This window comes from Lipophrys pholis (genome assembly GCF_963383615.2).
Source record: "Lipophrys pholis genome assembly, chromosome: 15".
NCBI lineage: Eukaryota > Metazoa > Chordata > Actinopteri > Blenniiformes > Blenniidae > Lipophrys > Lipophrys pholis.
This window is the reverse complement of record NC_137642.1, coordinates 4,221,174-4,246,065: the sequence shown is the minus strand read 5'-3', so window position 1 is coordinate 4,246,065 and position 24,892 is coordinate 4,221,174. Positions and strand designations below refer to the sequence as shown.

The window sequence follows — 24,892 nt, the reverse complement described above, 5'->3', positions numbered from 1 at the left end:
ACGGCTACATGTCTCAACCTGCCGAAGTCATTTAGCAGCTCAGCTCAAATCTTTAATCGACTCAATCTTGCAGTTCATAATAATTACGTCGAGACTTTGAGTGAACAACCTCACCTCCCAACCTAACAGACTGACTTTTATAGATCAATCTTTCCAGAAGTCAATCATGACTTTGTTTATTTCTTCAACTACACTTTCAGAGTGATAATAGTTTGTCGGGTTTCCGGAGGAATCTGTGTTGCACATCAACCACAACATTGGTCTCTCTCTGGTTTTCCCATCATCCTCTGAGTTTAGGACCTTTCCACAGAGACAGTTTGAGACCTTGAACCCACAGAGTCAGGAAGTCACTCGCCAGACAGGCGGAGGTGAAGCTTTCCTTGATATCACGCCGACTGTACGCGGAATGTCCTGCACACGTATCAGTCATCCATATCCAGCTTTATGATACAAACAGCAACTGAACACAGGAAAGAGAGAATCTGTTGGAGCTTTGACTTTGGAAGGATCTGGCAACATGATATATCTTGGTTTCAAGTATTGCACTCTACTCTTTGGAAAAAATCAATTTGTCCAAATTAAATATGGAGCAGAGCCATACGTAAGTCAGGAAGGCTTTTGTTTACTGAAATCTGCTGATTTGACACGGAAAAGCTCAAAGGACAACTTTACTCACAAATACATGATGAAACATCACGTAGAACTGTGAAACGAAAAGTCCTTCCACTGCAAATGTGTTCATTGGAACAGACTTCCCTGAAAACTACACCATTGAACAAGCAGCACACCAGGCTGGTAAGTCTGGAAGAAAGCCTCTAAATGAACCTTCTGACTCCGACCTCCACTACTCCTCCGTTGCTTTTCCTCTGGTGGGATTTCCTGTGGGCAGCGGCTGAACTCGCGGCTACAATGGCAGCCGTGTGGCTCATTCCACAATAAAATGATTATGTTTAGCCCCTGAAAAAAGTGTGTCAAATGCTCTCCCTTTACATTGGCAGGGTGTGTCTCCTCTCTACAGGGCAGAGGCCCGTCCCATGAAAACCATCCACACACAAGACCGCATGCACACACACACACACACACACACACACACACACACACACACACACACACACACACACACACACACACACACACACACACACACACACACACACACACACACACACACACACACACACACACACACACACACACACACACATATATAAACTATAATAAAATACAGACCATCATTAAAGCAGTAACAAAAAAACAACCTAGATCGGACCTTGAGGATTTGAGGTTCCAACCACACAGAGACAGGTTTAAGTTTATTCCATTTTTTGTTAGATCAGCGCTCCATTCACAAGAAGCCAGCATTTTCTCCAAGCTAATATTTGAAAGCGGCTCCCACAGTGTGTGAATCTGAAAACACTCATTTGACATTGGGTTAACCAGGAACCCTCAGTCTCAGTTCCACTGGCACACATTAACACACTGCCAAAGAACAACACAACCACGGTGGATTACAGGGTTGTGTTGGTGTTACAGAAGCTACTCGGCTGGTTATAGCTTTTACTACTCAGGCCCCGTTTACACGACAACGAATTTGAGTGTATCCGCAAAACTTTCTTCACTTTTGGGGGATGTCAGGTTCTCTCCATTTTCCTCACGTATATAGTGTTTTGTTCTCTGCACACACGTCTGTGTAGTTTCATATCAAAATCAAGCAACAGCGCCCTCCAGTGGCCCGGCATACTAACTACATCGTTGTCTCTGTGCCCGCTGCTGCAGTGTAAACGCCCCCACTTTCAGATTAGGTGTTGTCACGTGAAACGTTGTCGTGTAAACAGGGCCTACATCTTTCAACATTCATTCATTCATTCATTTTCTTCCGCTTATCCATTTCCGGGTCACGGGGGTGACAGTCTGAGCACCGTCACCCAGATCACAATGCACCTATTAAGAACCTTCCTGCAGGTGGTGAGCCCACGGGAAGGTGACACCCGGCGTGGGACACGAACCCACTACCCCTGAGATTGTGAGTCTCATGCTCTACCAACTGAGCTAGCCGGGGGTACTCATCTTTCAACACCTTCTCTCATCTCATTCTTCATAATGGGCTTTGAGTTTCATGTGAATGCTTCATGTATTCATCTCTGTTGTTGGTAGATTTCTGCATCTCGGTACGGCATTACGGCACCACTACAGGCCTGGTTTAAGTACTTCCACTTCCAATATTTGTTTACAGGATCAAACACTTTTCTTCATGCAATTGTATGTGTTTTTACACCTTCTTGTTAACCGAAAGGTTGTGGCACCCGCTAACATTTAAGCTAAATACACAGACCCTTCTGTCCATCTTTTGAATTCATTACTGAGCAATTTGCGTCATTTCCAGGGAGATCACAGACGTGGGGCTAATGGAGTAATACCACTAATGACCTGAGGGGGGCCGTGTTGTGCAGCAATGCTCATACATGACCAGTAAGGCCAGAAAGACCAGAAAATCTACAACACGACCTCAGCTGGATGTCAGGACAAGGAAGCTTCAGGTTTAGAAACGTCTTCACAAGTAAAGCTGAAAACAAACATAAGGCAACAAATCAGAAGCAATCCCAAACACTACTAGAGATACAAATACTCATTCCTGCAGTTCTGAACCTGTTTCTATTGAACTAACATAAAAGATGCATGACAATGTTTGAAATAACAATTCACGTGCGTAAAAGAATCGCATTTGGGTCTTTAAAATAGATTTATTGTGCAACTACATTCACGTTTTGCCACATTTCTGTTTATAGGATATTCACTGAGCGCAAAACAGACTGAGATCTTTTCTTCTGTTGATTTGACTTTGGTACAATTAAGAAAACAAACTCAAATTTGGTGTAATAAAGCCTGAAATGTCACAACTCTGCACGTTCCTATATACAGTAGGAATACAAGAATCCAAACGTCCTTGGAATATTTGACATGAAGAAGTAAACATGCCAATCTTAATGACTGTAATAATAATTACTTGACAACCACAGAGACCACACACTGCCATGTCGCTAATATGAGAATTCGGTATCAGGAGACAGGATGTGTACAAATTCCCCTTTTTCAGAGTCACCATGCACAGGGAAGGCATACTGGGTTTTAAAAAGAGTCCTGGAGAAATCTGAAGCAATACAATAATAATATATAATAGTTGAAATTCAAATATAGAATAAATTCATAGCTGCGTGGATACATAAAGACATTCTGTAGATACAACAGATTTAAAACTGTCCAGGTCCTGCAGGTTTTTTCCTTTATGTGGATCATTTGATGCACCAAGCTCAACTGGAGTGAAAGTACCATGAGTAAACTGCTCATACTTGAATTATGTTCAGTCAATCTCTGAGTCGTGAAAGAATAACAACAAATCAAAAAGTGACAAAACACTAAGTATCAACCTGATCCAATACTGTCTCTCTAATCAAAACATGCCTACAAGTAACACATGGCTGAATTAAAAAATACTAAACCCAGAGAAAACATTTCGCCGCCAATCAAGAGGCAGAGAGTCCTTCCAAACACCAGTGTTTGAGCACACCCTAGTCATAAATTGTCTCTTTTCAAACATGAGGTTAATGTGTCACGTCGATAAGCTGTAACACAATAAAAACTCCACTAAACTCCACAAAAGATCCAGCACAGAAACTCTGAACCGCACACGACTGCACTGACTCACAGACAACTTGTCTAAAGGTGAACAAAGTCCACCCTGTGTGGGTGCGGCTGATGAACGCCAACACGTTCAGACTGGTGGTCTGACCTCCATCACCGCGCTGCTCTTCAGGCGGCATCAGGACTCTTCTGCTCTTCTTACTACTGGAAGGCCAGCAGGAGCTGAAGCCTACAGACCTGGTGGGAACAACTCTGTGACCCCTGCAGGGGGCGATTAGCCTGTAAATGACCCTGGTCTTTGTTTCTGGAGCGTATCAAGAGGAGTGGGGGAGGGGCAACAGGACTCATGGAAAAGAGTTCTAAAAATACTGTGACACTACATTAATGTTGTCATTTTTAAAATATCAGCAATAAAGTGGTCCTTTCTCCTGATGCATGTCAGCTGATAACTAAAAACATGTTTATTTCCATGTTGGAGATGACCAAGTTGGATTGTTAATACGGTGACTGTCAACTATAAAACTACCAAGTCCAGGAGAACCTGGACTGGGAGTCATGACACAACGGAGGAAACACTGTTGTAATTGTCCATCTATTGAGCATGTGGACAAGAACTAGTGACTACAGAAGTAGTGTGCTGGCGCAGCAGCTGTGCTACATGGAGGAGTCAGAGCATTTTCAAGAAAAGTCCACATTGGGAACCGTTTTCAAAAAGTGGCTTCAAGCCAAAATGGACCCCCAAAACAGATTTAAAGTTACCTATCACTTTTATGAAGCCATGTACACAATCGTACCATATGGAGTTTCAAAATTGTGCACTCTGAAAATCATTTTCAAAAAGTGGCATTAACACAGTTTTCAGTCTTTTAAGTCATACGAGTCGTTATGATGAGGGCAACTTCAAGGTCTCCCAGTTTCATTTCCAAGATGGCTGCTTGTAGTGTGAAATGTGAGCATCAACTGTGTTTATTTTTGATTTCACATCAGAGGCTCATTTTTTATCCATTTCAATCCGGGCTGCGCACGTGAACAGCTGATGTGCAATAATCTTAAGTACTTAAACTTTAGAGGAGACTTTTTACTTTTACTCTCAAAGAGTGAAACAACAGTTTTACTGAAAATGTCCTTAACATCTTCTGACAGACAATGTTGTGATTATTTACTTTCGACAACCTGTTTTTCAAGGAAGGGACCTCACTCTTACTGGCGTCTCCGTCTGAGGCTTCTTAGAAAAGTTACATCAGAATGGACGCATTTCAAAGGAAGTCGTTTTTGTGTCAGCACAACATGTACAGTGAGATTTCTGACTGGTTGAAACTTTTAATACAAACTATGAGGAAAGATCCTTGAAATGGTTCAAAAGTATGGCCTCATGCTTGAGATTGTACGGCTGCCTGTGGCTTCCCGTCCTCTGTGATGTCACTGCCACATGTGTTCACACTCTGACCAATCCCCCGGACACAAGCAAAAGATGTTTTAAACATTCAGAAAGTCAGAGAGGGTCTTATTTGAAACTGTAATAAATCACCAATCACCTTTTGATTGCCTAATGTTTGCTCCTAAAAACAGGAAAAAAAAATCACAAATTAGTTATGTAATTATGTATTTACGATCAGAATTGAGACTCTTTGCTCATCAGATTGGTTCATAAAAGTCGATATGAATCTAATTTGGAGCCCAAAAGTACGATAATTATATTCCACTAGATGTTTTTTCCCCGTTGTTCATGATAGCTTGAACAACTGCCTATTACTTATTGATTTTGTCCGATTCTGTGTTAAACTCTTCTGTTTCAGACAGAAGAAAGGACTAAAGCACAATGGCAAATGAAAGAGTGTCGAACTTTGTGGTGACTAAACCTCATTTCCTCAAATCAAAAAGAAAAAGACTGAACTGTCCATGAATATCTGTCATTTCAAAATCGCTGATCAAACTAAATGACTGTACAACACATGACAGTATTTCTGGTGAGCAGTCTGTAAAAATAACCCAAATACAAAGTAATCACTGACGGAAAACCCTGAGTTAATCCACATTCAGGCAAATACTGACTAATACCTTACATGTGGCAAGACTTCTAGAAATTAGTCAAAATCTTTATACCGCAACACAGAGATGTTTTTTTAAATCACAGTAGAAAATATGTATTTGCGACCTCACTTATTCAAATATTGAAGAGGGATGGATATCAACAATCTCTTTGTTATTACAGTTACAAACTCATACGTTCACATAAACACGTGCCTTGCGTGACTAAACCTGAGCCGGTTCATGAGTTTTACCATCGATGAGACACACTGAGCGTCCTGCCATCCCGCCAAAGCAGTTCCCCTTGAATTCCTGACCTGGGATTCAGGTTAGAGGTCTGCTTCAGTTCCAACACCCGGCGTTAAGCACATTAGCAGATTTCAGAGCAGACTGGAAATCCAGGGTCTCAGCTGGTACCAGGAAATACCTCTGCTGGTTTTCATGCTTCTCAGAGTCTCTGGAGAAACGGACAGCTGGTTGTTTAGGAGCTGTTGTCGACAGGCAGCTTCACAGTGTCTGGCAGTGAACGTTTAATGACCAAACAATCAACATTACAGCCAGTCTGTGACCTGGAAACACTCAGGAACTGGGAGAACAAAACACCAGCGAGTGGCTCTGCGGCCTGAGCTGCAAGTTCCCCCTGCTGACGTACTAGACCAACGCTTCAGGCTCCGCAGGCCTGAAAAGACCTGGTGGCTTCAGTTCAGCCACAGCGGCCAACAAGTCCACTGTCAACCAGCAACCAGCCCAATGGCGCCCCCTTTACCACAGGCAGACACTTTATGAATCCCAGCGAAATTTTACTAATTCAAAGTATCATTTTCCTTTTAGAGAGGTTTTGCGGTGAGACAGCACCGTTTTAAAAACGATATCCATTTCCGCAGAGGCGGCAGAAATACTGAAAACAATGGAGCAAGCATGCCAGGCGACAAGCTTTTTAAAACTATTTAAAACTGTTATCGTTGTTTATCTTTAGCGGTTAAAGCAATGTTTTTAAAGATATTTTTATTGTTTAATGCATTTTTACTTGATCAAATATTGCCTATTGATTTCAGACAGGTTCATCCACTCTCAGCCATTCTTCTTTGAAGCAGTTAAAGCTATTTTAAAACATTTCAGCCGTTTAATGCATTCTTTTTGCCTTTTTCTTGTTTTAAACTCATATCTGGGTTTATCCACTTAAAGCTGTTTAACTATTTTGGTCATCTTCTCCGTTTTTAGACATTTCTGCCATTATAAGTTATTATAACTGTTTTATGTGGGTACTTTTAAAGCAGCTGAAGCTATTCTTAGCCATTTTAGCTGTTAAATGTACAGATGGTCTTTAACTAGTTCACATTTATTCACTTGACTGGACAAACGCTTCACTGGGTTGCTCTGCTCCTGCAGGTCAAACCAAACCAACATGGCGGCTCGGACACAAACGGTCTCTTATTACTAAAACGGTTCAGCCAAAAGGACTTGTCAAAACCTTGTCAAAAAAATGATCCGTGCAGTGGCTGAATCTCATTCTGGTTCCACTACTGCTAGTTTAGATGTTTTAGGAAGGTTTTGCGACGTTGTCGGGGCAGCAACGCATCGTGCACTGCGCTGCGTTTCACATGGACAATGAGCGGGAAGAAGACAATTGGGGGATCCTGTAGACACGTGGTTTTGACGCGTCGACACGTCCCTCGACTCCGGATTCTTTCGGTACCGGCATCTGTAATCCTCAATATTTTGAATTTAAAATATCGACATATCAGATATCGGCATGTATCCAATATCGCACAATATCGACTTATATAACTGGTTTAGTTGTTTATTTTAAGAGATTAAAGCCATTTTGAGCCACTTTAGTAGACTTTTCTTTGGCTGATTATACCAACTTCAGACAGGTTTATCCATTTTAACTGTTTTCTACCCATTTCTAGATAATTTAGCTGATTGTTATTTCAGTCAGTCAGTTTTCTCCACATTAGAAACACAAAAATAAGTATTGAGTAGTGAATAGTATTGAAAAGTATTGAATATGAATGTCCTCTGGGATTAGTAGTTTGCGGCACATTTGTCACCTGCAGTGAGTTTAATGTTTGGTAACTTTAAAAACTACTTAAGTATTATTGAAGTGACCTCTGGGAGTTTAGGACATTTAAATAAAACTTTTCAAGATTGTCTGGTGAGCAGTTTAGTTTGAAATCAATTGATTCTCACGTCTTAAAGTGGAATCTGTTGCTTGTTGTGTTGGATTATTTAATCCCACGTGAGTTTTTTAATGTTACAAACATTAAAACTCACGTGCAGCAGATAGAAATCCGTGTGTTTTTGCAGTGTGTGTGTGAGACTTGGAGCTGCTTGAGGAGGGAGGGTCTCACCTGGTCTAGTGCGGAGAGCCGCGTCCTCCAGCCGGGCGGAGGGAAGGTCCAGCCGGGACCCGGGACCCGGTTCTGGGACAAAGTGACTCCATCGCCTCGACAAACTCTCAGGATCTTCTTCACAAACTTCCAGAACTACAGTTTCTGCTGCGGAAACAAAGTCCAGTCCATGGCCGCTACGGATCCGATCCGTCCGTTTGTGTCTTTGTGTAAACCGAGTCCCCGGAAGTTTCAATGATTTTCACAATAAAACACCAGAACAAAAACTTCTCCCGTGCTGCAAACGGATATAACTCCACAAAATAAGACGAACGTCATAAAAAGTATTTTTGTTTCGGAATTCAGATTGAAATAATTTTCTTTTTAAATCAGGATTACAACTCTAATCTAAACTAATTTATTTTGAAGAAATCCGAAGAAAGGGATCAGATTTCTGAATTAATATTCAGAGTTTTATCTAAATTAATCTAGATTAATGTCAGGATTCAGAACAGAAAAATGTCATACTCTTTTTTAAAATTCTAATTCCGATTTATTTCTCGTGAATCCAACATGAATCTTCAAATTGTGACTTTTTCCCTCATCAAAGAATTCATTCAAGTTTTTTTTTCCAGTAAGAAATTATAATCTTCTCCACACACAAAGTTGCAAAGAATTGCAAAGAATTCTGACACCACACACACACACACACACACACACACACACACACACACACACACACACACACACGCGTGCGCGCACACACACATTCGCACACACGCACACACACACTTCAAGCCTGCATTTGCATACATTGTGGGAAGAACCACCGACATGGTTCAGGGAGGCGATGCCAACTGAAAGCCGAGAAACAAACCCAGATACAGTATTTACACCGTGAGGTGACCGTGCACACCACTGCTCCACTGTGCCGGCTTCCTAAAAGTCCCAGTGTGAAGCACTTGTTTTTTCCAGCTTCCGATTCTCTCTTTATTTACAATCTCTGTCGTTTCCAGGCAGAAGCCGTTACTTTGCAGGCAGAGCTGCTCCACTACTCCGTATTTCCGGGCTGACGATGCCTTCCTCCCCCTACAACTCCCCAAAAGGAACAAAAACACACTCTGCATTAACTTTCATGTCACGTGTGCTCAGTGGGAAAACACTGTAGGCCCTCCTCCAGAGGCAGACTGAGACCGCTCACAAAAACATCCACAGATTAACCTGATTCATCCAGAACGCTCACATCATCTCGGAGATTTACTTCATAGCTTAATGCAGCACAATGTAAAGCAACGGGATTAAATGTGTAAAATGTTGGTTAATGGTGTGAGATTCATCAGCAGAAGAAGTTCCCAGTTTCTTATAAAACGGTTACAATTTCAAAGAAAATATAGATTTAAGAAATTCCTTAGAGTAGCAGACACAACACCACACTGAGACATGAGCTGAGAATTCAGTGATGCTGCCACGAAAGATAACCAACTCGCTATCGTCTATCTATATTGGTAAAGTAGGAAGTGGAGGCCTCAACAGGATCTTTGTCTTCTGACTGCCACAGGGTGGATTCCTGATTCTGACAGTTCTCGGAGCCATAAATGGGTCGTGAGCTGAAAAGGCTCTGCTGGGCAGGTTTCACTGTTTCATGCCAGTTTTCACGAAGCCGAACTTCTTCTGTCAGAAGAAGAGTCTGTCTCAGTCAACAACAGCTCACAGGAGTTTTGCTTGACAATCATGGTAAAAGATGAAAAGGAGAATAAAGGAAATGGGATCAGTACTGAGTGAACACAGCTGAGTGTAAACACGTGGTTCTGGTGTTGTCGGGCTGACCGGACCGCTTCAGAGTCCATGGAGAGGAATCACAGCTCAAATATACAGAGGTCTAATGTACTAAATATAGTTCTTTAACTGTACCAGTACTTCATGTTGGTTGAAGCCATCAGATTATGGTTCTATGGATAGGGTGACCCCTAGTGGTGGCTGGTGCTCACGACAATGTAATGTTTCCAAACGCTAAACTCAAAACTCTGAAGAGAATAAAGCAGTGAAGAAAGTGGATGGGTGGATGGATGGATGGATGGATGGATGGATGGATGGATGGATGGATGGATGGATGGATGGATGGATGGATGGATGGATGGGAAGCTCCATTCCTTTGCTCTTTTTAAACCTCTTTTTTGAATTGAAATTTACTTTCAACAATTACCCCCACCCCCACCCCCCTTCCTCTGCGCTCAATTGATTCTGTTGACACCTGTTGACAGGCTCATCTATTTGTTCATGCACTTTGTGGCTTTTTGTCTGTGAAAGGTGCTGTATAAATAAATGTTACTTACTTAGGCCCTGTATACATGACACCTAACACCTAATCTGCAAAAAAAAGTAGGGGCGTTTACACTGCAGCAGCGGACACAGAGACAATGATGAAGCTAGTATGCCGGGCCACTGAAGGGCGCTGTTGCTTGATTTTGTTATGAAACTACACAGACGTGTGCAGAGAACAAAACACTATAAACGTGAGGAAAATGTAGAGAACCTGACATCCGCAGGGACTGATGATGCATCGGATGTTATCAGGGGAGAGTCTCAACTATTAAACTACTGATCTGGAACGATTAAACTAGTTTGTGTTTACAACTGAATGAGCAGGAGGGAGGGAGAGAGATGTGCATGCGCAGTAACAGGCTCTGTAGCCTCCATCAGTCTCTGCAGGAGGGATTTGCGCCGTGAAAGAATCTTTCCACCTTGGGAGCCAGATTAAAAACTTTACGGATACAGTGCATCCGCACACTGGTGTCGGGTAAACGGAACCCCCAAAAGTGAAGAAAGTTTTGCGGATCCACTTGAATTCGTTGTCGTGTAAACGGGGCCTCACTTACTTACTTACTTACTTACTTACTTACTTACTGTCTTGTCATTCCTCTGTGTCTGCCACTGTGCATGTGTGATTGATGTTTCTGTTTTCCCTCACGTTCCCCGTGCTTCCCTTTGCTATTGGATTCCCCTTCTGGAAACTTCTGCACTGGCCTATCCTAACAGACTGTGTTAATCAAAGTTGTATTAAGTTGTCAGCTGGCGAGTGTTTACATACTGTTGCTCATGAGTAATTAGTAATGTAGTGTAGTAATGGAAATCAAAAGCCTCGGAACTAACTGTGCCACACCCGGAGTCACACAGACACACACACACGCACGCACGCACACACACACACATACACACACACACACACACACACACACACACACTCACACAGAAGAATCAGCGTGAACAGTGTGTATAGATAAAGCAGCACGTGAATTTGGTGTCCTTCACCTATATTTATTTAAGGTAATAAAACGTAGTAAGCAAAAGGATTGGTCCATTTATAGCAGGGGTCGGCAACCCGCGGCTCCAGAGCTGCATGCGGTTTTTCCGTCCCTCTGCAGCGGCTCCTTGAGCCTCAGTGCCCCTGCAGTTCATCCCTGAGCGCGGCGGGCCGGGACGGTACGGTAAAGAAAAGCGCACGCAGGCCAACCGTGTTGCGCGGTGCCACTACAGAGAGTGTGGTAAAATGTAGCCGGATTGTGAACGATGCGGTCATATAACATCATTACGCAACAATAGCGGCGCCAAGAACGTTGGCCGGAGTGGGAGGTGTGACAGCTCGAGACGCCGAACAGCAGAAGAGAGTTTGATAGATGAGTTTGTGTCAGTAAATCTAAAAGGGGAAACACTTATTGTGGGAAGGATGACGGGATGAATGTTGTAGTGAGGTTTGAGGGAGAGGAAGGTGTAAAGAAAATGGACCCGTTAAAATTGACAAAAATAGTGAGTGAACAGATTGGAGAGGTGAAGTATGCCGGAGAGCTGGGGGATGAAAACCTGCTGGTTGGCTAAGTTAGTGAAGAACAGGAGAGGAAGACCATGGGCATGTTGTATGAAGGAAAGAGAAAAAAAGTGAAAGTGGTGAAGGGAGGAGAGCAGAAGGATGGAATCAAGGGAGTCATTTATGGAATACCCCTTAGTGTTGACTTAATAAAACTGATAGAGGGACTAAAGGCGAGGAATAAAGCAGTTAAAAGCACGAAAAGGTGGACGAGGGGAGGAGAGAAGAAAGAGACTGAGACTGTGCTAGTGGAGTTTTAAGGGGACTCTCCTCCAGAGAAGATGTACGACGGAGTTCTAAGATCCAGGGTGAGAGAGTTTGTCCCAAAGCCAATGAGGTGCTTTAAATGTCAGGAATATGGCCATATTGCTAATGGCGGTAAAAGAAAGGCAAGGTGTGTGCGGTGTGGTGGGGAGCATGGATCTGGAAAACGTGAAGAAGGTGCGAGAGTGAACCGTGGAGGGAATCACAGCGCCGCCTACTGGGGGTGTGAGGTGATGAAAAATGAGGTGGAGGTACAGCAGGTGAAAAGGAAACAAAAGGTATTGTACTCCCAAGCAGTGAGGGTTGTGGCACAGGAGAAGCAAAGGAGAAATATTGAGTATAATAAAGACCAAATGGAAACAATTGAAAGAAGAAAAGAGGAAGGCTTGGGAAGATAACAAGAAGATGGAGACTTTTATTGCAGGGGGTAATAAATGCAACAGCAAGTATTAAATCAAAAACGGAAAGAATTCAGGTTATAGTCAAAGCTGCAGTTCAGCACCTGGAAGACTTGAAGTGGGAGAAAGTGAGAGATGAACTGGAAGGAAGGGGACAGGCAAGCAGCCAGGCATGTTTGTTAAACTGGGGTTTCCTAACAGGGTGTAAGGTGTTGGGAAAGAAAGGTAATATCTTATAATAGAAGCACGGGGGAATGATAAGAAAGTGATCGTTATTAATTATTATAACCCATGTAAAAAACTACAGTATGAGCTTGAAGGAAGAGATGTAAGGGTCTGTGGCCGTTTTTCCAATTCATAGAGCACCAGTGTGTACTCGCCTACGTCAGGAGTAATTACTTGCAAGGCGTCCTCGGAAGTGCGGAAATGCAAATTTACGAGGACGCATCGGCGTTAAAGGAGAATTGGAACACGAGTACTTGATGACGTGGTGGCTGTCATGGCTGGATGATGGACCCTGAAGCTGAGCAGGAGGAGGAGGAGGAGGAGGAGGAGGAGGAGGAGGAGGAACCTGTTTCCTCTCTGGTTCAGCAGGAAGGTGATTTGTACATGATATTTTATATGATCTAAATTTTAGAACATTATTGTAAAATAGTACCTTTTCTGTCACATACATGCTGTGTATATTACAGTGTATTGTACCGTGTATAGTACAATGTACAGTACTATGTTTAGTACCATGTACAGTACTGTATAAAGTACAGTGTATAGTTCTGTGTATAGTACAGTGTTACTATTACTTCTACCTCCTATACAGCCTTTATTTTACTATTCATCTCCTGCAAGTTCAGTAATAATAAAAGCAGCTGATCAGAAATGTCCCAATAATACAAACAATTATTTTAGTTTTACTGAAGATCCCTGATGTTTATTAAATGAAGTAACCAGCTTTTCACATACCTGCTGCTTGTTGTCATCCTTCTGGTCATGTCATTAATATGTACTTTATTACATTTGTCTAATATACATCCTACAGTTAAGCACTCCAATCATTAACTGTAATTTCTCTTTAGAATAAATACATAAATGGCTTATACTGTGTGAGAGTAAATACATAAATACACACATGGCTTATACTGTGTGAGAGTAAATACATAAATACACACATGACTTACACTATCGAACAAAGAAAGATATCAAGCAGAAGATGAAGGAAACTTTATTTAATTAACTTCAGCAGAACCTACAACAGTAAAAACACAAGTTAGAAACATTATGTAGATAGGAAAATTACATTGTTTTTAAAAATTCTAAAGTTCTTTCTTTTATTTCAGGAACCCCTGCAGTGATACACAGGTCAATAATGTTCCTATCCTGGACACTTTATCTCCTGGAGGTGTCGTGACTCCAGTTTCAGGGTTTCCAGGAGCATCGTTATGTTGATACTGATGCTCCTGCTGGGCATCAGGCATTCTGCTGTACTGCTGGTTGATGGTGTCACCTTCTAATTTTTCCTCTTGCAGAGCCACAACACATCTGTTACCTAAACAGAAAACTTTTCCTCTCTAGTTATTTGTGATGCCAAAGGAAGTTTATTGATAGTTGAATTGTGTTCATTTTGTCATTCTAAACCTCATACATTATAGACTCTTTTTTAACGACAGGTAGATGCAGGAAAGATTCTACCTTGCTGACATGTTTCAGCTGCATCTGTAGTCTTCCTCAGAGCGTCATCTGGCCGGTCACCTGATAAAGACCGACACATCATCACAACCAGATGAAGCTCTGAGGAAGACGACAGATGAAGCTGAATCATGTCAGCAAGGTAGAATCTATAATATATGAGATTTATTGATGTGTACATTTGCAACTGGGGATCTGTGCAGGATGCTCTGGTCCTGCACAGATCCTCCACGTACCAGCAAGTACTGGTACCAGCTGGGTACTTTCTGCTGGGTGATGGAGGAAGTACTATATCCATGCCTGCAGCGCACAGTTGTTATTATATCACTGTACTGCCAACCTGCTTTATCTCAATAATCACAATTATGAACACAAAGGAAATAATAAATTTTGATTCATGATTACCTCAAAATATATCAAATGTTTTCCATGTGAATTTTAACAGACAGGTTGAAACCCAACAGACACCAAGACAAACCTGCTGGTGCTCCATATTTCTGAGAGCCTGGAAAGACGTCCTCTTGTTGCTGCCTGTCTGTGTGGCAGCGGGTGACATCATGGAGGTGTGGGAGGAAGGTCCAGGAAGGGGGTAGGAGGAAGGTCCAGGAATGATAATGGAGACGACCAGGTGACACTGAGGACGCCCAGAGGGACCTGGCAGGAAGTGAAGTGTGAGCAAGACTCACTGCCCAGCTACCTGCTGCTGAAGAAAGACCTGCAGACCTCAGAGAGTAGAACTACATCGATGCATCCTCGAAAAAGTGGGCGGAGTGAGGATACATCCGGGTATTCCATGTGTACTCGGTGAGAAATGCAAGAGATACCAGTGGGGAAAACCAAGATGGCGGTGTTGCGGGCGCCGCCATATTTATTTCTTGGTCGCCGCTATCTTGAAATGGTGCAATGAGGAAGCATGGATGGAAATGACGCAAAATGACGCACAGGAAATGACGTATATAAAAGCCGACCCACAACAAGTGACGAAACGGACTGAACATGAAGGAAGTTACGTACATGAAAGCCGACCCACAGGAAGTGACGTGACGGACCAAACATGCAGGAAGTTACGTAGACGACACACACATGCAGGAAGTGACGTGGCGGGACCCACTCGCCGTAAATTAAATTGACACATTTGTTGTTTCGTCTTTGGTTTCTTCACACGTGTACTCGAAGCTCAACAGAGTAAAGGATTGTCTTCTGTTAAGTGAAACAATTTGTCACGTTTCGCAGGTGTATACCGCTGGGTTTGCTTTTGTTTGTGTGTATGTGGGTGTGTGTGCGTAGGTGGAGCGGACGGAGGAGGATGCTCACCTGAAACAGATGATTGAGGCCAGTATTTAGGAACCGGGTTTCCAGGCTCTCATCGCCAGATCGTCACGTTTACCCCCGAAGTACTTTGAATCGGCCCCTTGAGCTTATTGTATGACAGTTTGTGTTGCGTATGCTAAGATACTTGGAGTTATCTGTTTTCTACTCTCCTGTGCAGTCCCTGTGTGCTCCGTTCTGTCCTGCTCCGGAGATCGCTGCACCTGTCTGACAGTGGAGCTGAAGGTGGATTGAAGCCTCCTGTCCTGATCAGTCTTCACAGAGTAGATCTCTCTCTTATCTGTCTGTCTGTCGTCTCCTCTGTCCTCTGTCCTCTGTCCTCTCACCCCACCCGGCCAGCAGGAAGCCTCCACCTCTGAGTCTGCTTTCTGCAGGTCTCTTCCTGTTAGAGGAAGTTCTTCCTTTCCACCATCGCTCACGCTTGCTCATGTGGATTTGTTGGGTTTTCTCTATTAAAGTACTCTGTGCTTGGATATAAAATAAAGAACAATGACATGATTTATGATGGTTTTATTCTTTTAAAGTTGTCATAGGTATTTGTTGAAGGTTTGTCATGGACATTTCCTCCTTTCCTGCTGAAGAAACTACAGTTATTCTCCATTCTCGTCGTTTGTTTGGCTTAATGCAGCCACACATTGTCACTGGATGAATGAAGGAGGCAGATCAGTTTAGTAGCTGACCTCTAATTCTGCTGCAGCTGTAGCCACAGTGAAGCTCAGGGTCAGACAACTTTGTCAATCATGTGTATACAGAATAAACTTATGTTACATGACTCACCAGAATTTTGGGATATAAAATGAGACCGGTGCAGTGATGTGAAATGTAAATGTAATGCAGAATTTAGAATAGAGCAGAGTGGAGTTAGATGAGACACTTTTCTTATTTTGACCTGAAGGTAAGGAAACATGACAAATAGACATCCTGAAATGATTCTACCTTGTTTCATTGTCAATAATTCCTTTCTAGTCATACATTTTTGCCTCAAATAGCAACATTTTAATTTATTTGCAGAATTGTTTGATCTCCAGGCTCAGATGGAATAACTACAGTCAGAGGCTGTTTTCATGATGATACTTCAATTTTAAATCCTCCTCACAAACATTTCTAAAGTTTTCATCATTTACTGTAATAAATGATTTAAAGTAATTCAGCATTTTGTTTAGAATAAGAAGAATCATTTTGTTTCTAAGTGTTGGGGTTTATGGTTGGTTATTAGCATATAATTACTGTAAGTTATAGATGACTAAAAGTAATAAATCACTGGAAGTAATTTATGAAAAATTTAAATTATTAATGGAAGTAAACGGTCATTTACTCATTAACAACTCCTAAAGTAATTGAATAATTACTTTAAAAACAACAAAATGAAAAATTATCGAAAATAATTTTTTATAAAAAAAAATATTAATTTGCATATATTTCTTATTTATGTATTAATAATAAATCGGGGCACCACCAGATAAACTGGAAATAGCTAATACCAAAATATCAATCTCGTTTGTAAAAAGTTTATTTAAGTTAGTTAATATTTCTGGATAAAATATAACCATCTTAAATAGATTGGAAGGTGTGAGATCCGAGCACAGACTGTTACAAACCAGTGAATTGTCAACAATAAATACACAATAATCACCAAGAAGCGTACAATTCAGCTAACAGGCGTTTATTAATAAAAATGTATTAATTCATAAATAATTCGGAAATCATCTCATAAATCAACACATTCAAATAGCAAACGACATCTAACACGGAGATCTAATCTATTAAACAGCAAACGCTATGTACAAAGAGTGTGTGTGTGTGTGCGTGTGCGTGCGTGTGTGCGTGCGTGCATGGTCTGGAGTGAGTGGGTGTAATGACCTCGAACGTCCACCAGGTGGAGGCAGACGTTGGCGGGTCAATGCGGTGACTGTGACGACCACTAGGGGCGTGCGGCGGCGCGCAGAGGGAGAGCGCAATGACTTGATGTGTCCACCAGGTGGATGTCAAGAGGGATTGCGATGACCCACGCGACCACTAGAGGCGTTTGACTCGCTCTTTCTGGGGACGCGGCGGTTGCTTAGCGGCCAGATAAACAAGACGTCCGTCGAGCGCGCGTGCGCGAGGGCGGTATCGGAGCGAGTTAGTCTACCGAGGGCGTAACGAACGGGCGGTTCCGTTGGCCCGGTTCTGAGCACCTAAGTGGAGGTCGGGACCGGCAGTCAGGGCTCTTGTGATCACAGCAGATCTGCCCTGCAGCAGCTGACATGTAGGTGTCACATGCAGCAGTGTGTGTGTGAGCTTATCTTGATCAGATAAGTGGGGTGCTGCGGGTTAGTGAAAGAGGAGGGAGAGATGAGAGAGGATGAAGACAAGAGAAAGACAGAGAATTCTGCGCGGCTCGGTTCTGAACCCTGGTTCCTCCACACAGAGTTCCCAGTGGGCCTGGAGCTCACTCGGACCTCTGGTTCTGAGGTGGAAAACCAGAGTTCTGGACTTAGTTGGTGCGCGTGAACGCGCCTACACAAACATATGAGATACTGCGGCCTTCTGAGCGGCACATGGAAACATATTGCATTTTCAACAGAACATCATTCTAACTATTCTCTGCCCAGACAAAAGCGCTCACCCTCCGGTTCTGGACAGCACCGTCCGTGGTGCTGTTGGTTCTGGGAGGCGGTGGTAACTGGTTGTTACCGGGTCTTAATTTCAGCGTCCTGAAATTCAGAGGCCTGGCTCCAGCTGCAGGAGTGCAACTGAGAGGATGATCTTGGGAGGAGACGACACTGGCTCTGGTCTCCAGAATCTCCCAAAAACAGGAAAAATAGCGGAAAACAGAAGATGTAGTCCAAACTGGGTCCTGCTCGTCCAGCGGGCTGGCGTTGGTTCTGTCTCTTTGTTTCTGCTTGGTGCTCTCTTTACCATTCTGATGAGGGAAAAAGATGTCTCTCCCTCCATGGCCAGTTGAGAATAGCGGTTAGTGTTGGGAGAAAGTGACTCTCCCCAACTTGGGTTTGGACCCCTGTGGTGTGTTCGGGTCGGATTCAAGCGTCCTCATTGGCCACTTCCGGGGTCTGGCTCGCTCCCCTGCTGTTTTATGGCCTATCCATTGTTGTGGTGTTTTCCTTCGGGGGAGCAACCTGGAGAAACAGCTCACTGAAGCTCTGGAGGAGTTCATGGAGCTCTGGCCCCAACATAAGTATTCTTCCCCATTCATCATGAGAGTGAATCTTTTTTTTCTAGGCTGTTTTTTTAAATTGAGTGTGGAATATGATGGTTTTTTTCTCCTTCCTCAATCCGCTTGGCTCTGGACCTTATAAATGCACTCTGAGCTTTATTCAGATACAATCTACCTGGATGTACCTTCCAGTGTACTTGTGCTTCCCAGAACTGAACATGACCCATGAAGCCATGACGTAACTTTAGCCACTGAGTCATTCTGCCTTTTAAACATGGCGGCGACCACATACAAGTATGGCAGTGACCGTAAACAAGCATGTCGCCAACCACAAACAAGTATGACGGCACCCATACACCGCTATTATTTGATACCGTACTGGCGCGGTTTCAATTTTGAGAGTAGTATGGCGCTGACCGTGAGCAATTATGGCGGCGACCGCTAAGAACTATGTCAGCGCCCGCAAACAAGTATGTCAGCACCCGTAAGCAACCAATCTGGCGGGGTTTCAATTCTGGAGAAGCAAGGTCGCACTGCGGATCATGTACTCTTGCCTCCCACCGACAGTGGCACTGTGATTGTGCTATGGAACAAAATGGCGGCGACCTGCAGGAAGCGGCCATATTTCATGTACTACCGCCAACACAGTGCTGCCCCCTGGAGGCTCCGAGCTTTTCTGCAGCACAACTGTTTCTCAGTGCTGCCCCCTGGAGGTTGATAGGTTTTCTACAGCACAACTGGTTTTCAGTGCTGCCCTCTGGAGGCTCCGAGGTTTTCTACAGTACAACTGGTTCTGAGTGCTGCCCCCTGGAGGTTTATAGCTTTTCTACAGCACATCTGGTTTTCAGTGCTGCCCCCTGGAGGCTCCGAGGTTTTCTGCAGCACAACTGTTTCTCAGTGCTGGCCCCTGGAGGTTGATAGGTTTTCTACAGCACAACTGGTTTTCAGTGCTGCCCCCTGGAGGCTCCGAAGTTTTCTACAGTACAACTGGTTCTGAGTGCTGCCCCCTGGAGGTCGATAGCTTTTCTACAGCACAACTGGTTCTCAGTGCTGCCCCCTGGAGGTTGATAGAACCAGTTGTACTGTAGAAAACCTCGGCGCCTCCAGGGAATAGCACTGAAAACCAGTTGTGCTGTAGAAAACCTGAGTGCTGCCCCCTGGAGGCTCCAAGGTTTTCTACAGCACAACTGATTCTCAGTGCTGCCCCCTGGAGGTCGATAGGTTTTCTACTACAGTATAAATGGCTTATTAGACAATACACACTCAATTAGTGCTAACTAGGGAGCCAGCCGCTGACCACTCCTGCAAATCACTTCTCAACTGTTAAGAATTCTCAAAATATTTTACGGGCTTGGAGATCGATTATAGAATATTTTTACCATATAACTTGCTCATAAACAAGTGCAAAGTTACCCGTCTCTTGGACTGAAGATTATTTTAAATACTGTAGTATTGTGTAGTTAGCCTGGAGCTTCCATGTTAGTTTCATTATGTCTTGGCAAAATATTGGTTATCTTCAGCTTAGAGCAACTTTGACCTTTACAAGGATAATAAATTGATGTCATTTCAGGAACCTAGCACACTCCCAAAAAGCACTTTTTCAGGAACTTTCGCTGCACCATCATCAGCCCAGAATTTAAATCTGGGGTCTGCCCTGCCGGGCTGGAAGTCATCATTACCAAAAAGTGGTGTTTGTCCAAGCATAGGAGAGCGTTTTCACAGCTTGATGCGATTCACCCAACCAGTCAGTTCAACCAACTTCTCTCTGGTCTAATAAGTGATATCAGTGCCTGATAAAGTGAGGTGGTATTTGTGATTGGGATCAAGAGAAGGGAAAAGTGCCTTTCAAACCTCTTCTCCACTGATCAAAAGAAAGAATCATAAGAATTGTGGCTTTTTTTGTCTTCAATCTTTAATCCAAAGATGAAATGATGGATTTCAAACTGAAGAAGGAGAAAATTCAGCAGAACCAACTTTCTAAATGGTTGCGTGAGCAGGACAACATGGTTACTGCTGGAAAGGATGCAGTCCAACTGAGACATGTCTGCCGGGAGTTTCTCTCACTAATTGTCCTCGGACTCCTCCTCTGCCTTCTGGGTTAGTCACAGGGAGGAAGTAGCACTGTGCTTTTCCCCATCCCCTGCAGCCATTCCTGTATGTGGTGTTATTCTGAGGGCGCAGCTGGATCTCCTTCTCTTTGATCCTGGAGTGCAGCGAGAGCAAAGAGGATACCTGGAACACACCAGCACACAATGAGAAATGGACTTTTAAAGGTCAAATGTTGTTGGTCCTGAATTTCAGCCATTAGAACATCTTGGACTTCTGTTGTTGAAAAATCGTACAAGGCTGGGTTTGGGGAAATACACCTTGAATACGATGTTTCTGGGTCTACTTCCGGCCAATGCCGGGGAGAAGATCAGTATTGCCAGATTGGGCGGCTTTCTGCCCAATTGACCTTTCCATGTATTGAAGCTGAAGCTCAGGAGGAGATCTTACCTGAGTCACCGGCTTTTCCCCACCCCCTGCAGCCACGGACCAGGTGATGTGAGCCGGGAGACGCAGCTGGAGCTCCTCATCTCCTGGCTTCTGTGTTAAAGCAGCAGGAAGAAAAGTTTAGTATCCTCACCAGCAGCTGGATGGAAACTCTGAGAGGTGAAGCTCAGCCCTGACTGTAGTGAGTCTCACCTTCAAGAGCTTTGGAATCCTGCTAATGTCAATGGCATCTATGTTATTTGTCTCAGGCACAGTGTCTTCTGGCTGATAGTCCAGCTCTCTCTGGTTGCGAGGATCTAGGAGGGACACACTTGGTCCCATGTTATACAGACGTCAGAGGTCCACCAACTTTATATTATTCAGTTTTTCAATTCACACTAAGTGTATTTCCCAAAATCCAGCCTTGGTCCTGAATTTCCATCAGTCTAAAAGTCTCTAGTTTAAAATATTGTGCGTCTAAATGTGTTACTTAGCAGGAGCTATTTTGGTTGAATGTCTTGTTACAGTTCCTTTGTGGTGGATGTTCATCCAGTCCGACAACCTGCCTGCTTCTGCGCCTCCGCATAGAGAGTTTGATCTCCTTGGACCACCTTGGTCGACAACACCAGCAGCAGGATGAGGACAGGACAGCCCACCCCACTACTGTCCTTGAACTTTCACGTCTGTCTCCGGACCGGGTTGGTCCGAACCAGCCTGGGGTGACCGACGGCACATTGTCACATGGATCCATTCAATTCAATTCAATTCAATTTTATTTGTAAAGCGCTAAATCACATCAACAAACATCTCAAAGCGCTCTTACAATGATAGAGTACAACAGGACCCAACTAAACCCTTCCAAAGCAAGCAGGTGTAACAAGCAACAGTGGCCAGGAAAAACTCCCTCGCATGGAGAGAAGTTCAAGAACTCCCTCTTCAGGAAGAAACCGTGGGGCGGACCCTAGACTCTGGAAGGACGGCCATCCGCCTTGACCGGTTGGGGGGAGAAGTACATGGGATAGGACAGGGAGAGAGAGGAAAAGAAGAGGGAGAGAGAGAGTGGCAGACAGGCCAGATAAGTACAAATACTAAGAAAAGTCTATGATGAGCGTTGGTCTGATGATGAGCCAATCTCAGTCTGGAGTTTAAGGGCCGTGCTGTTGCGGTGGGGTCCCGGTGCTGTGGTGGGGTCGGGTAGTAGGACCGTCGTAACTCCACTCTGTGAGTCTTGGGTCTGATCCCCTGGATCCTGCTCTCCTCCTGTCAGGGATAAAAAAGACGGCGGCAGTGTCTGGTGGCTCCAGTAATGTTGTTACACAGAGAGAAAGAAAGAAAGACAAGAAACAGAACCTCCAAATGTAGAGTTCCTCCCTTTAACGGGAGAGAAAAAATCCCCTCAGCAGTCTAGGCCTATAGCAGCTCAACTTAGTGGTCCTATTTTATTCCTATTTTATTCTTAAGGATAAGCTTTATCAAATAGGAATGTTTTTAGTCTACTCTTAAATAAACTAATGGTGTCGGCCTTTCGGACCGAGGCTGGTAGTTGATTCCAGAGTAAAGGAGCCATATGGCTGAAACTCCTGCCTCCTGTTTTACTTTTATGGACTTTAGGGATTACCAACAGTCCTGCATCCTCAGAGCAAAGGGCTCGTGGAGGGTGATAAACTTCTAGAAGTTTCTCGATATAGGACGGAGCCTTCTGATGAAGAGTTTTATATGTGATCAGAAGGATCTTGAATTCAATTCTAGATTTAATTGGAAGCCAGTGTAAGGATGCTAAGACTGGGGAGATGTGCTCTCCTCTTCCAGTTCTGGTTAGTAAACGTGCAGCAGCGTTCTGCACTAGCTGTAAGGTCCTAACAGAGGAGTTTGGACATCCTGACATTAGGGAGTTACAATAATCTAATCTTGAAGTCACAAAGGCATGAATAATTTTTTCTGCATCTTTGAAGGACAAGAAGTTTCTAATTTTTGCAATATTCCTTAGATGGAAGAAGGCTGTCCTGGAGACATGTTTAACATGGGAAATAAAGGACAGATCCTGATCAAAAATAACACCCAGGTTCCTAATATCACTGTTAGAGGTTAAAGTAATATTATCTAACCTAATCAGACTGTCTGAAAAGTTATCCCTGAGCTTTTTAGGACCTAGGATTAGAACCTCAGTCTTGGATGTGTTGAGCATTAAGAAGTTGATAGACATCCAGGACTTAACGTCCCTGAGGCAGGACTCTAGTTTAACAAGTTGGTCGGCCTGATTGGCTTTAATTGATAAATATAGCTGAGTATCATCTGCATAACAATGAAAGTTAATGCTGTGTTTCCTAATTATATTTCCGAGTGGCAACATATAGAGATTAAACAATATCGGTCCGAGGACGGAGCCTTGTGGTACTCCACACAGGACCCGTTCATGCATTGAAGATTTGTTATTTACATGAACAAATTGAAACCGGTCAGATAAATATGATTTAAACCAGTTTAAGGCTAAGTTTTTAATGCCGACGGCATCTTCTAATCTCCTTAAAAGTATATTATGATCGACAGTATCAAATGCGGCACTAAGGTCCAGAAGAACTAAAACCGATAGAAGACCTCTATCTGAGGCCGTTAGAAGGTCATTAGTAACTTTTAGCAGTGCAGTCTCTGTACTGTGATTCATTCTGAAGCCGGACTGAAGGTCCTCTAACAGATTATTCTCGTGCAGGTAATCATTGAGTTGTTTAGCGACTACTTTCCTCCAGAACCTTTGACAGGAAAGGAAGGTTGGAGATGGGCCTGTAGTTTGAGAGAAGGCTTGTGTCTAAGTTTGGCTTCTTAATGAGAGGTTTAATAACTGCTAGTTTAAAGGATTGGGGCACATAGCCTATTGATAGAGACTGGTTAATAATTGCGAGTATAGAATTATTAATTAGTGGCAGTGCCTCTTTCAGAATTCTAGTAGGAATTGGGTCCAACAGGCTAGTAGTTGGTTTAGCAGAAGAAATAAGGGAATTTAGTTCGACTAGTTGTATTTGCTGAAAGCATTCCAGATGACTGTTAGGTTTAACCAGTTCCTCTGTTATGGGGCTAACGGACGGTAGGGTTTGATGGATGTTATCCCTAAGCGTTGTAATTTTATTTTGAAAGAACTTCATGAAGTCCTCACTACATATATTGTTAGGAATGGTGGGCTCAACGCTATTTTGGTTCTTGGTCAGTTTGGCTACAGTACTGAAAAGAAACTGAGGGTTGTTTTTGTTTTCCTCTATTAAGGATGAGTAGTAATTAGTTCTACTTCTACTCAGAGCTTTCTTATAAGTTTTGAAGCTATCCTTCCAGGCTATATAATCTAGGTCTGTTTTTGTTGAACGCCAAGTTCTTTCTAATCTACGGGAGCGTTGTTTAAGCTCGCGGGTTGATGAGTTAAACCATGGGGATGACTTTTCCTGTTTTTTCATTTTCATTTTTTGAGGAGCTATGTCGTCTAGCGTTGTTTTTAGCATATCTGTCAGACTGTTTGTTAGGTATTCAATGTCTGAGCTAGCAACAGTATACGGGTCAGGAAGATTCACTACTGATTCTATAGCAGAGGGAATTCTTTCCTTGAATTTAGTTACTATGTTATCAGAGAGAGACCTGGTTAACACGGCTTTAGCCGGAGGTTTATAACTATTTAGAACAAAGTCAAAGGTTATTAAGAAGTGATCTGACAGGAAATCATTGTGAGGAGAGATGGTCAGATGCT

General features: G+C 43.3%; 1 protein-coding gene across 1 annotated transcript in view; it reads right to left on the bottom strand.

The window, feature by feature from the left end:
- Positions 1-8,245, bottom strand: part of rin2a (Ras and Rab interactor 2a) — a 49,779-nt gene extending 41,534 nt beyond the window's left edge. Inside the window, exon 1 of the mRNA XM_080482437.1 lies at positions 8,022-8,245. The gene's annotated coding sequence lies outside the window, so the exon portion shown is untranslated. The remainder of the gene's footprint in view (positions 1-8,021) is intronic.
- Positions 8,246-24,892: the final 16,647 nt, after the last annotated feature.